The following is a 14,068-nucleotide window of genomic DNA, read 5'->3' on the forward strand; positions in this document are numbered from 1 at the left end:
GCTTTTGACGCAATAGAAAGGTACCTGAGGCAGAAAGAGCAAATATCATCTATAAGAACAGTTAAGCACCGTACTTTTGTAGTGTGAAGTCGTTAATTTCGTGTAGCGTATCACCTAACCATCGGTGGCTCCGATAGCACAGTACGAATTCAGTCGTACAATGTGCAGTGAACGGGGCAAGGGGCAAGTGTGTTTTCCGACACAACATTTTTTTTTTCAGTTTTGCCTATTTTAGAATCGGATCACCCATAACCCACGACTCAAACGAGACTAACGCGACTTGAATCTGCCGTCGGACTGAGACTACTCCCGGCTATACTTAAAAAAAAAAGTAAGACAATAACGTTACAGTGGTTGAGGACTAACGTGTCAGCTTAGCTCACTGAGCACGCAAATGATGTAGAGAAGGAAAAAGCACCTAAGGGAGTTATTGCGTGGCCCCGTGATGACTAGCAGTATCTTGTATCTATGTGATTTTCTGGCCGAACATTTCGCAAGTGCATGGCAGTGTGATCCCTCCCAATTTTCCACCAACCCTACCAGCAGCCCTTCCACCAACCCTTTATTTTTTTCTAGATGGGCAAGTGTGCGTTCGAAGTTGACAAGTGTGTTTATGTGTGTGCGCTACGCAGGCGTATGCGCGATGACAATGATGCATCGTTACATACTGTTCTGTAAACGACTGCGCCGATCACAGAGGTAGTCCACCAGTTAAACAGAGCTGATCTTGAAGGCGGTGCAATGTCAGCCCTTTAGCAGCAGCGATATTAAGATGTGGGTAACCTGGAGCACTTCTGCTTCTGTCACCCAATTGTTTCTATATGCGCCGTGGCGCATGCGCCAACTGTCTGAAATGGCTAACAGAGAAGGCTAACTGTCACAAAACTTAGCGTTATTTTTCAGCGTCATGAAGTAAGAATAAAGCAACGGAGAAATTTATTTGTTGCGTAATGTTGGCGCCTTGCTTCTTTCTAAACCGAGGAGTGGTACTAACAAAAGGCTTAAATATCGAGGATTTGTGTTCGTACGCGGTGGTTGCCATTTTCTGGCTGCCTTCGCGACTGATAAGTCAAACGTCATGATTATCGGGGACCTATACAACACTTGTAGCGTAAGAACATTCTTTGTGAGCCCGGGCCGATATTTCTAACAATACGTGTGCCGTTGTGTGCGTTAGTTGCGCCTGTAGCTGCGAAAACTCATGCGATGGTCGGGCTAACGGCGCACTGCGAGGTCAGTTTACAACGGGACCATTTACAAAACATGCTGCTTGCACGATTTTACACGATATTCAATGCTGAAATAGAGTTCCTTAATTGTCAGGACGCCTGATTGAACGATTGAGTGACACCGATGGGTAGTTAGATTCTTATTTGCCTGCAAAGATGAACAGGCCGAATGTTCCTACACTAGTCAAGTAGTAAAGCTGGCTACTGGATACTTTTCGTAATAGTAATTTGTACTGCATATATCTCTCAGCGCCTTCGTGCCATCTCCAGGAAAGGAATTGCTATACCCTGGGTGTCGTAATTCACTTACAGTGCGTCGCTAGCTATATGACTAAAAGGGAAAGTATAGATGAGGCATACTAGCTTGCCAAAGTATTTTTCTAAGAAAACGTGAACCATGCTTGGAACCACTTCATCGAGGTGCAGTAGAAATGGCACAGAAAGAAGGCAACGTTGGTTGCTTGCGGTTCGCTGCATGTCTTGCATTGACTGGATACCCGCATGCACAGTCTCTTTGTCCCCACGCCAGAGAAAACACGCGCCAAGAATGTCAACAAGGTTGCTCTTGTTGCGCGAAGTTCCTGTCTTGATCATGACATAGATAATGTGGGCGGTCAGGCAGGGTCGGGTGTGGGCGTGAAGCGGCGAGGCAGACACAAGAAAGCAGTAAAAGTGTTTCTTGGCCAATATATATATATATATTGAAGTGAAGCTGATGAACACATACATCAGGAGGTCTGCCATAGCCTTTCAGCGGCGAGCTACTTATAGAGCTCGAGCTGTTGGCGCCGACCGATTGCGTTGCTGCTTGTCAACCGGCCTGCTCAGCGCTACGAACAAAACCCATTTGTTAATTGGCGGAGCTGCTGAGTCGCCTTCAAAACTCCAGTTCTGGAGCTCTGGCGCCGCAATACACCCGCTGGGATGAGCAACGTGACGAGCTGGGGTTGGGACGAGAATACGACGGGAACACCTATATCCAAAATACATATTGATGCATAAGGGGATCAAGGAAACGGCGCTGCGTTTCGCTTCTGCTTTACAATGTACGCGATGTTTTTTTTAGTCAATACACATATATTATAAAAAGGCTACAAGCGCAGCCAACGTGGCGTTTTCGCAGACGAGTTCTTAGTCGAGGCGGACATACTTTGCCGCAACTAACGCAAGCTTAAGGAGACTAACTCACAAAAATCCATTAATTTACTTACGGCAGTGCTATTTTGATGTACCTTCCTTCCTTTTCTTTTTTTTAAATCTTGAAAGTAACACCTAATTCGAGTTACTTATAATCGCATGTCAACGGTGAATGCAACAAGCCATAATGAAACCGAGCGCTGCGGGAGCGCTGGAAACGCGGCCCCACTATCAAACCAGACCGAAACGCCCCGTGACGACAAACGCGAAGTCGGAAACCAAACGTCCTGGCCACTCGCGGCAGCTACTGATGCGGCACGCTTTGCCTGGCAAGCATGTGCGGCTGTGTGCCGGGTCAGGAATTGCCGCGGCATGCTGTCATTCGAACTTCGTCCCACACTTATTTACGGGGCGCTGCCGTCGGACGCGCAGCGGGACGCGCTCAGTTTCGACATTGCCTCGCTTGAGCTTTGGAATATGCGATGACGAATATGTCGAATTTGGTGCGATTTTGATGTTTTAAGCATGGAATGCTTTTAGCTCCCGCTGTCGGCGGCCTTCAAGTGGCCTTGAGCCAAAAAACAGAGCCGTTATCTGTGCACTCAAACGAGAATATCCGGATAAGTTGCGAGAACGAAGTGAGATCCCGCCCCCCTCCCTTTGTGCAGGACCATACTGCATACACTAGTTACTCCCAAACAAGTTAGAAAAAATATTCCTTCCGAGTTCTTCCTAATGTTTGCTCACATTATACCTGTCAAGTTGTAACTTTTAGTACGCTGAAGTTTTATTTGTCGTTTCCAATAGCGACGTTCGAAAGGCCCGATAGAGGACCCCATACACTTAAATTCTGGGAAATGAATGACTGAATAAAGCTTTTATTTTAAGGAAGGGGATGGCTATCGGCCGCTGTTGGGGAGTAGGGGGGAAAGGAATCAAGGGGCGCTATATCGTGAAACTATTCCAAACTTTTCTATTCCAATTCTGCAATCAGCCCCACGCGATTGGTTAAAAACTTTTTTATACCACCCCTACTTCGCCTGGCTGTCACGAGACGTCATGAAAACCGCGATAGCTCCCCATATGATATGACGTGTGCACAGTGATTATATTTGATTTGACCGAACAAAAGCAAATAGTTATTTCTGATTCGACGTCTTTTCGCCATTAGCCCTCGGCTATTGGTCAAAGTCTTTCGGGTTGCAGCCATTTCACCTGCTTGTCACACGACGTCACAAAACCACAAAAACTCACTGCGTCAAAGTGACGTGTACGCGGTAAAGATGCATTAATATGCCGAACAAAACGGAGTTTTCTTCTGAACAGCCGCAGGCTGCCCCGTTCCGAAAGGAATAAAAGATGGCTGCCGTCGATCGCCCAGGCACTGGCTACTCGCATCTGCCGGAAAGCATGGGTTTATTGGCGTATAATAAAACTTTTTTCGTGGCCGCGTAACGTTTTCGAACACTTTCTGCACGTTTACGACCACGTCCTGCCAACTTTTCTTTGCTGAGGATTCATTTTAGCGTCATTCTTAAGCTTCCGTTGCATGCCGCCGCTATTTTCGACCAGCCACCGCGAGTTAAATAAGGGGAAGCGGACCAATCGCACACGCCGGCACCACCCTCTTCGTGCGGTTATCGATTTTCAGTGCAGAGGCTCGGCCCCATCAAATCCCTCTCCACTTGACCGTGCTACTCGCCTCTTGTCAGCCATTTAGATAAGACAAGCCGCTCAGCGTAGGCAATGTTATTCGTTTTTGAAGCAAACAAAAGTTACCTCCTATGAACGAGGAGAGCGTTTGATTGGTCTGTTCAGACAACCCTGTGGGTGACCGCCCGATGCTTGCGTTGGCGGTTACGCAAATGTGACTTCAGGTCTTTGATCATCCGCTTTATGCGCACTCTGGTATTATTAGGTGCACTTCAACCAATAACTTCAACCAATAACTGAACAAAATCGTTTTATGTTTCTTACTAATATCCTGCAAACAGCCTGGAATACTGTATTGGAATCTAAAGATGCAAATAACGCTGATGAATCTCTTTTTAGCCTCTTAAAACCAATATACGATGCTTGTTTTCCGTTGAAGTGCGTAAAACAGAAAAATAAAATACGTAAGCCATGGATTACCCCAGAGCTATCTGTTCGAATACGCAAAAAGAATGCTTTATATGTTGAATTCATAAAAACCAAAGATCTAGAACTTTTCCACCGTTTTAAGAAAATTCGGAATCGTCTCGATAAAGACCTAAAAAAGGCGAGGTGCGAGCATTGTTTCAATGCCTTTAGTTCTTCGAATTCATCTTCGGATGTTACGTGGAAAAACCTGCAATCTCTGTTAAATTACAATATTCCTGCTGAACAGATGCATAGCTTGAAATTAAATGGTACTGAGGTAATGCCCAAAGCACTTGCAGACGCTTTTAACAAACATTTTGTTGACATTGGAGCACACTGCGCACCGATCAATGATCTTGAATACATTTCTCAAAATTCCAGTTCTATATTTCTTTATCCAGTACACGAGGGAGAGATAACTACTACAATTCTCAGCCTAAACAACAGTAGTGCCAGGGATATTGACGGCCTTCAAATTAAACCTATAAAATACGTTGCTGATCTTATAACTCAGTGCATTACTTATGTCTTTAACCTCTGTTTAAACGAAGGTACCTTTCCTCATAGGATGCAAATGGCGCGTGTCGTTGCACTTTTTAAGAAAGGTGATAGTAACGATTTCGGAAATTACCGGCCATTACCAATATTTCCTGTGTTTTTAAAGGTTTTCGAAAAAGTTATATTAAGGCGGCTAATTGAATTTGAGCAAAAACATAATCTGCTGACAGTCAGTATGGTTTCCGTAAAGGGATGGGCACTCAACTCGCTTTGCTAGCACAAAAAGAGCACCTACTACAGCATTTGGAGGAAGGCAAACTTGTTCTGGGCATCTTCATTGACCTATCAAAGGCATGTGATTGCATTAATCACAATCTTCTACTTCAAAAACTTAAATGCTATGGCTTTCGTGGCAATGTCGCTTCTCTTATACGTTGTTATTTAGAATACCGCCAACAAATAGTTGTCATAAATGGCTATCACTCAGATCCAGTACCTATTTCCTCAGGCGTCCCACAGGGTAGTTAGTATTCTAGGGCCTTTTTTATTTAATATGTATGTGAATGACATTGTTGAAATTAATGAAAGTGGGAAATTTATCATGTACGCTGACGACGCCAGCATATTGATAAGTGGTAAAGATATTGATAACCTTGTCGACGACGCTAATATCCCGTTAGCAAAATTAGATGAATTGACACGTAGGAATAGCCTCCTGATTGTATGAGAATAAAACAAAAGCTGTAATATTTCGAGCTAAAAACAAACATGTATTAATCAGCAAACTTATCTCAATAAATGCAACACCTATTGAGATTACTTCCACTACTAAACATTAGGTGCCACTTATTATGAACTTATGTCATGGGATGCTCATGTGGATAGCGTGGCCAATAAACTTGCGCAAGTAATAGGTTTAACATACAAAATTCGCCATATACTTCCACCGCAAACTATGATGTTGATCTATAATTCATTGTTTTCCAGCAGAATGAACTACTGCCATCTAATATGGTCTGACACAACACAGGGAAACTTGAACAGGCTTCATGGGTTGCAGAAGAAGTTCCTTAGAATTGTTGAGGGCTTGCCCTATCACTCGCACACAGCATCTTTTTGAAAAGTACAACGTAATCCCAGTTGCCAAATTGTTCGACTACATCTTAGGCAAAGCATTTAAAAACGAAAGAATAAATAATAGCTCCTTTTTACAACGTTTAGCTAACCTACAGGAAAACACTTCTGCCCGCCTGACACGTAACACTATGCCCTGGAAAGTGAGAACTGATAAAACAACGTATGGTCTAAAGACACTACAGAACAAATTACCCAGGTTACTTAATAGATTAAATAATGAACAAGTTAAACTTGAAGATATAACATTCAATGAACTTGGACAGCATTTTAACAAATTCTAGGCCGTTACTTTCTGAACTTTTCGTTTCAGCAAACGAAGTCTTTCTTTGCCCCGTTATCCCTAACAGTGTACATGCTGAGGGAATGGTTCCGTTTTCCCTCTTTCAATTCACAATGTGTGCTTTATCTGTTTTGTTTCTCTTTACCATCATTGTGTATGTATTATTGTTATTTCTTGCCGATAAGTTAAACTGCATTTATGTTATTTCTTTTGTAACTACTCCGTCGTTGACTGTGATGTTTTATTAAATGAGTGAACTTGCAATTTGTATTTCCATCTTGCCTTATTTTTTGTGTACGTTACATTGAACGCTCGGAATGTGTAATTTCAAATGTGACCATGTATTATATGCCTTTTTTGTCGTTATGTAACTGCCCGTGTATGGGGGGCCTACGGCTCTGTCAAGCTGTCATTCATGACAGCTTTTACTGCAGGTCTCCCGTGTCGTGTACTTTTATGGAACACAAATAAGGACATTATTATTATTATTATTATTATTATTATTATTATTATTATTATTATTATTATTATTATTACTACTACTACTTTCGAGGAGAGCGTTTCAGTCAAGCCTAATGTGGCTTTGGCCGGCCTGATGAATGTATTAGGTTTCATAGAAATAATAAAGGAGTTTATTATTATTATTATTATTATTATTATTATTATTATTATTATTATTATTATTATTATTATTATTCAGTTCCATCGTTCTCGCATGGGCTGGTCGACGCCTCCTACACTACTCGAAACAGTCCACTTTGTTTACCATATGTTGCAAAGGCTTTCTGTATTTCATGGTTAGGTTGTATTCGATTTCCGAGGGTTCTAATGTTTTCGTGCATTAAGTGTTGAGGGTCAGATCTCCCTTGTGAAAAAGCTGCGCAGCTCCAGATGAGGTGTTGTAAACCTGATCTGCGTGACTCCTGACAATGTGTGCAATCGGGTATAAGTGTTCGCAGTCGTAGCTCCTTTAGTTTGGTGCCATTTGTCGAGTATGTGTGGGGTGTAAGCAACACTGGCCACAAGCTTGTTCAAGAAATCCTCTTCCGAGCGAGTAAGCCTGCCTTTGTCGTCAAGCACGTGCACTGGTGTAGCTTCTAATATCCTCTGTTTGCTGTCTGCTTGTATTTCAGTATGAATGTAATGCTTCGGATCTCTGCTAGGGGTGCATTCGGCCCATATCTCTAGGTATGGATTGTGGTCCGTGGGGCTTGGCGAGGAAATGAATGTGGTGTGCGGTGCTGTTTGTGTAATCAAGCCCGCCCGCTTGCGCGGCAACTGCGTGAGCAGCTGCCTTTCCCCCATCCGTGACGGTGTGCCCCGGTGTCCATAGGATTTCAACATTTGTCCCATTGTCCAGTACTCTATTGTGTTTCCTTCTAGCGTCGTTGGCCACGGCATCATCTGTCATATAGGCGCCGTTAATTCGGCCACCACTTCGTACAAGTCGGTAAAGATCCGATAATTATTTCGCACATTTACGGTTAATTGTAAATCGCTAAACGGCTGCAATCTATTCTAACTGAACCACACACTCAAGTTATCAATGTTTTTTTTTTTTTTTATTTTATAAAACACTTCCTGCCCCCAAACTATCAGATTACATGAAAATACATTGATATCCGTGGCATCAAGGTGATACAGAGATGCTTTGTAGAGAACTTCAAAAAACAAAAGTCCGGTCTTCTGTTCATCCAATATAGCTAATGAGTCCCCTTCATTAAATCAAATGAAAATGGTGTTTTGAATAAATAGCTGAAAACTCTAAATTGACATATCGTTGTAGATCCGTGTCCTTTTAACGAATCCTTGTTGGTGGCCCTTTAACCATCCTAAACACCGCCGCCATTTCTTAATGGCCTTGTCTTCGCCGTTGCTTTGTTAGGTATGAGATAAGTCTTTTCAATGATTTTATAGGGCGCCAACGTCACTATAGTAAAAGCGCTATTATCTACGCGAGCGGCTCAATCCTCGTACAGCACAATAGCGTACGCATTGCACTGTCCAGTGTACGGCGTGAGCTCTACATTTACGACAAGCCGCACGTGCAAAGGGCTTCCCCATTTTTCTTTCTAATTAGCGATTATTTTCCCTTATTTCCTATTACGTCTAACAACCAACAAATGCTTCATCGTAATAGTGGAAAAATTGAGACTGTCGATTGTTGCAGGCCGATTCATCTTAACCTACAGCGGACGCCTTTCAATCCTAGCCAGGGTGCGAAGTTGTAGAAAAGCTATAGCTCGTGTACATCGCTGCCTATAGCTCTTTCCGTCACTTCAGAGCCAAACGAAAGTAAAGCAGAACTCAATGACAAAATTTCGGCGTCTGGACAGCCCGACGGATTGCGTCTACACGACTCTATATTCGCGAGCTGTCGGGTGAAGCCGCTGCATTTAATTAGAAAAGTAAGAAATGTAATCCTCCTTAAATTGGCTTTTTGCCTCCAGCGCGCCGCCTTCCACGCTCCTCCAGGCTGTAGTTTCAAGTGTGAGTGACAGCTACTAGACCAGGAGAACATTTCGTCTGACCACTCGCGCACCTGGGGCCCCTGCAGCGGAAAGCTGTCTCCTCTCTCGTGCTGCTTGTGAAATGAAGCTATCGCGTCTTCTTGCAACCCAGTCCCCTGTTTTGCAAAGCGGGGCATCAATCACCTGCTTTGGTCACGAGGTGTTAGGTGGGCTCACGAGAAGAATAGCGGTCATGAAAGAAAGAGGAAGTGTTGGGACAGAGGGCCTTCGGGTTTCAGTGGTTTCACCGGAGACCTATCAATCTCGTTTGTTCATATATATATATATATATATATATATATATATATATATATATATATATATATATATATATATATTCAGAATCTGCTTTATTGAGTGCTTCTCCTTTGCTCCATTCATTTAAATTTACCTTCGAATGAGGAATCATAAAGAAAAGAGGGAAGAAGAGAAAATAAACCGATGGCAGTGCCTTTCTCACGGTTTCAAAGGACGCCTAGTATGTCGCAAAAAAGCGCAAGCCGCAGCAGCTTGGAGGCACCGGAGAAAGCCACGCAGCCTCTGTGCATTGGATGCAGCCAGCCCTCGCCTACAACAGGAAGATACCTCTATCTATCTGCCGCCGAGGATCACCCATCGTAAGTTCAACGAAGATGTATGCGACCGGGCGCATGGTCGACGACGACAGCGTTGGCGTTTCGCTAAACAGCCATTGCGCAATCCGTTTGCGCATCTGTGTTATCCGTTCTCTGATGTGCAGCTTTATTCACTTCCTCCGTTGTTTCTGTTCTTTTGCTGAAGGTTATTTTGCCGTCAGGTGTATTTATGCGATGGCCAGGAGATGCGAATGCCAACTGCGACAAGGCTCGCGTTAGCGTTTTTCGAGTGTCACTCGATAATAATAATAATAATAATAATAATAATAATAATAATAATAATAATAATAATAATAATAATAATAATAATAATAATAATAATAATCAGCAGCAGCAGCAGCAGCCCGTTTTATATCCTCTGCAGCACAAAGGCCTCTCCCCGCGATCTCCAATTACCCCTGTCCTGCGCTAACCGATTCCAACTAGCGCTCGCGAATCTCCTTACCACTGTCCTGCGCAAATCGATTCCAACTAGTGCTCGCGAATTTCCTAATTTGATCGCCCCCACCTAGTCTTCTGCCGTCCTCGACTGCACTTCCCTTCTCTCGGCACCCGTTCTGTAACCCTAATTGTCCAACGGTTATCTAACCTGCGCATTACTTCACCTGCCCCGCTCCATTTTTTTCTCTTAATGTCAATTAGAATATCGGCTATACTCGTTTGTTCTATGAACCAAACCGCTCTCTTTCCGTCTCCTTAACGCTATGCCTAGCATTCTTCGTTCCATCGCCCTATGCGCGGTTCTCAACTCGTTCTCAAGCTTCTTTATCAGTCTTCAAGTCTATGCCCCATATGTCAGCACCGATAAAATGCACCGACTGTACACCTTCCTTTTCAATCATAATGGTAAGATATGACTCAGGAGCTGAGAATGTTTGCCGTATGCGATCGAACCCATTTTTATTCTTCTATGAATTTCCTTCTCATGATCAGGGTTCCCTGTGATTAATTGACCTAGGTAAACGTACTCGTTCACCGACTGTACAGGCTGACTGGCGATACTGAACTCTTGTACCCTTGCCTGGCTATTCATCATTATCTTTGTCTTCTGCATATTAATATTCAACCCCACTCTTACACTCTCTCTGCTAAGGTCCTCAATCATTTGCTGTTACTCCTCTGAGGTCTTCCTGAATAGAACAATGTTATCTGCAAACCGAAGGTTGCTGAGATATTCGCCGTCCATCCTTACTCCTAAGCCTTCCCAGTTTAATAGCTTAAATACTTCTTCAAAGCACGCACTGAATAGCACTGCAGAGATTGTGTCTCCTTGTCTGACACCTTTCTTTATAGGTATCTTCCTACTTTTCTTGTGCAGAATTAAGGTAGCTGTGGAATAGATATTTTCCCAGACAGTTACGTAGGCGGTCTGTACTCCTTGATTGTGTAATGCCTCCATGACTGTGGGTATCTCTACTGAATCAAATGCCTTTTTGTAAACAATGAAAGTCATATAGAGAGGCTGATTGTACTTTACGGATTGCTCTATTACATGATTAATGACATGGTTGTGATCCATTGTAGAGTATCCTTTCCTGAAGCCAGCCTGTTCCCTTGGTTGGCTAAAGTCCAGTGTTGCCCTTATTGTAATGCAAATTATGTCGGTAAATGTCTTATTTAACACTAGGAGTAAGATAATGCGCCCATAATTTTAGAAAGTGCAGCTAGCCGTTTGCCCTTCGTGTCTTTGCGGTATTACGTGCAATTATCGTGATTCACTAGTGCATTGCAATCGAATTCCACGAGATGGATAACACTCTTCTCATCAAAAATTATTTTATTGTCGCTTGTTCCCTCAACTGCTTTGAGAGGATGCCGCCACACGAGCGAAACAGTATACTGAACCTAATGCGCGTGAATTAGTGTTCATGAATGTGACGCAATAGCGAATGCGGTCTCTATATTGTGAGGGTGAAATGGGAGAAAGGCGATTTATCTGATTCAAGTTTGTTGGATCGCGTGGTAAAAAGAAGAAGAAAAGAACACTGTGAAGTTGCTTAATCGTAGTGTCGCGCAGCGTTCACCTCAAAGCATCGTAATGTGTGAGATATAATGAACGTGTACGGCGTAAACAGTGAATACGACAACTGGGGTCACTTTCGTTGTTAGCTGCCACGTAATGGTCGTTCTTTTCTTATACACCACTCGCTGCGGTGCGGATACTATGACGGAACAGTACCAGACGCTGTATTGTCTCTCTCGGCCACTGTCACGTTCCGCCGTAGAAATAACGAAAAAACGACTACTTGATTATTTTACTATTCCCCTTCAACAAGCGACTCAAATTTTCGCACATTTATTTTGGCTCGTGAGAAAGACAGTCGGTGATATTGACTCTTTATTCGCAACGCTGTTTGCTTTCAGTCACAAAAATGGCTCCCGAAAATGGTGCACATTCGAGAAGCGCAAGGTCTCTGCAAAACTTACAGCTGTCCGTTCCGAGCTCTCCCACTTTAGGAGCCTTGAAATGCAAACAATATCGCTCTACAATTTCATGGAAGTTCTTGCGATGCCACGGGGCTTTCTAGTTCGGCACCTGGCCATGTAGCTACGCAAAGAAACGAGCTTTAGATTTTACTTGACACACACTACTCGAGATTAATCAGGCGGTGAAAAAAATGTCGCCCGCAAAATAAGCACCCCAGTGCAGGCGAGTGTCCATATTGATACAAAGGAACTTTGCCAGATCACTCTTTCTAAAGAATAAAAGAAAAGTCATGGGCGGAGCAGTGGAGGGTTCGAAAACTCCCGGTGTTTGATCTAGGGGAACTCGCGTAGGTGCAGAGTTGGCGAATTTGTATAAGGTTTACGAATAGCTCAACGGCTTATCGCTTTCGACATGTCACTCACCCTCTCACCTTCCTTGCTTCGGTACTTCTGAATTGATTCGTCGCAACTCGCGCTTTGTGGAGCGCTGGCGTCTCCATCGGGAAAAGCAGGGTGTAGCGCGAGAGCAAATAGTTATGTTTGCCGCAGCCTTTTTGCAGAACACAGATGTGAATATGGAAAGCTCTCCCGTGGAGCGGCCGCAAAATCAAAACGTAGCCAGGCAACGCGCCGACATAGCGCCGATTTATTTACCCGGGAAAGAAGCAGCGAGCCCTCGTCGCTGTTATACTGACACAGTGAGCGCGCTAGCGCGAATGTCGTCTATCAAGGCGGGTGACAATGGCCGCTCCCTCTCTGAAGGACATAAGCCCCAAAGATTTCACCGGCTGCGGCAGCAGCAGCAGCAGCAGATAGCTAGTGTCTCACTGTGCGCCAGCATTCAGTCGTCGATGGGAAAGCAAAGTCACCGTACATATATGTATATGACTCGACTGCTATGCACGCACCGAGCTTTGAAAGAAAATGACGAGATGGCTCAAGCACCATGAGTAAACAGATATAGAGTTGGATGAAATTGCTGCTGAGCTTGGGGAGCTCGCTGGTATCTGTAACGAGGCCGGTCCTTCATGCGCGCTGTGCATCAACCGGCCTACTTAGCGCGTGGGTTGGGTTGTGCAATCAAATAGAGTAGATGATGACGGTGATTTATTGGCATGCTCTTTAAAACGGGACGGTGACAAAAAGCCACCCAGCCTGCTTGAGCTAATCAGGTAATCCAAACACGCTTTCAATCTAGCATTCTGCCTACATCTCCCTAATCTGTTCTCTCATCCCTGTACCGTTACCTGCGCTCGTAACAAATACGGTTGTATCAATGTCCTTCCTACTTTTTTTTTTCTCACAAATACTGTGACCCCCGTATTGAGAAGTGCGCTTTGACTCGAAGCCATGCTTGACTTGGTGGAGATGACGCCTGACGTGAACGCGCCCAAGGAAATACAATGAACACTTGGGAACGCTCACGCCAGGCGTTATCTTTACTAAATCAAGCATGGGCATCAAGTAAGTTGACGTTTCTGAATGCCCGAATAAACTTATCCTGCTTATCTCGTCTAATGACTGGCTAATCCTGCCATCCGCTTTGAATCCCCGATCTGGATAGATGGATTGATGCTATATGAGCGTCCCCTAACTGTGTGGTGTTTGCAACACCAACCTCTTATTTTTTTATTGCCTAGTGCCTTACCTATCTATATTTTCTATTATATTTTTTACAGACAAAAAATTCTCAGCGTCAAAATTTGTGAACCATTAAGTGGGAAATTCGAATTCGTAGTTGCTTATAGTCTCCCTGCTCTTCTGCCACCAAACTCCAAATCGTCTTTTACTAATCTCTATTGTGGACATGTTTACTTTCCCCCTGCTATTCCTGATCCCGATGGGTTAAAGGGAGATATTGGAACCTAAACTGACAGCCAGTTAAATATCTTCACATTATAATAAAACATGTTCCATTGTTTCCCTAGATTTACTGCAGCAAGCACATTCTTGTTCTTCCTTTGTGTGCCTCACTTCTAACTACACGTTCTAAGACATCCAGACCTTGTTTCGAAAAGTAAAGAGCTTTCCTTTGAGTTATCCTAAGTTGTTTCTTTTCTGATTTTGTTTTTACCGTTGCTGCCACCCATGAGA

The 14,068-nt window shown here is 43.7% G+C and overlaps 1 protein-coding gene and 1 long non-coding RNA gene across 3 annotated transcripts in view; one reads left to right on the forward strand and one right to left on the reverse strand.

Annotated features, from left to right (window-relative positions):
- LOC126541594 (calcitonin gene-related peptide type 1 receptor-like) overlaps positions 1-14,068 on the reverse strand; it is a 214,260-nt gene that overhangs the window by 191,442 nt on the left and 8,750 nt on the right. The gene's annotated exons all lie outside the window — the stretch shown is intronic.
- LOC129387601 (uncharacterized) overlaps positions 1-14,068 on the forward strand; it is a 108,713-nt gene that overhangs the window by 11,578 nt on the left and 83,067 nt on the right. The gene's annotated exons all lie outside the window — the stretch shown is intronic.

Source organism: Dermacentor andersoni, chromosome 2, assembly GCF_023375885.2.
Source record: "Dermacentor andersoni chromosome 2, qqDerAnde1_hic_scaffold, whole genome shotgun sequence".
In the NCBI taxonomy this organism is placed as follows: Eukaryota; Metazoa; Arthropoda; class Arachnida; order Ixodida; family Ixodidae; genus Dermacentor; species Dermacentor andersoni.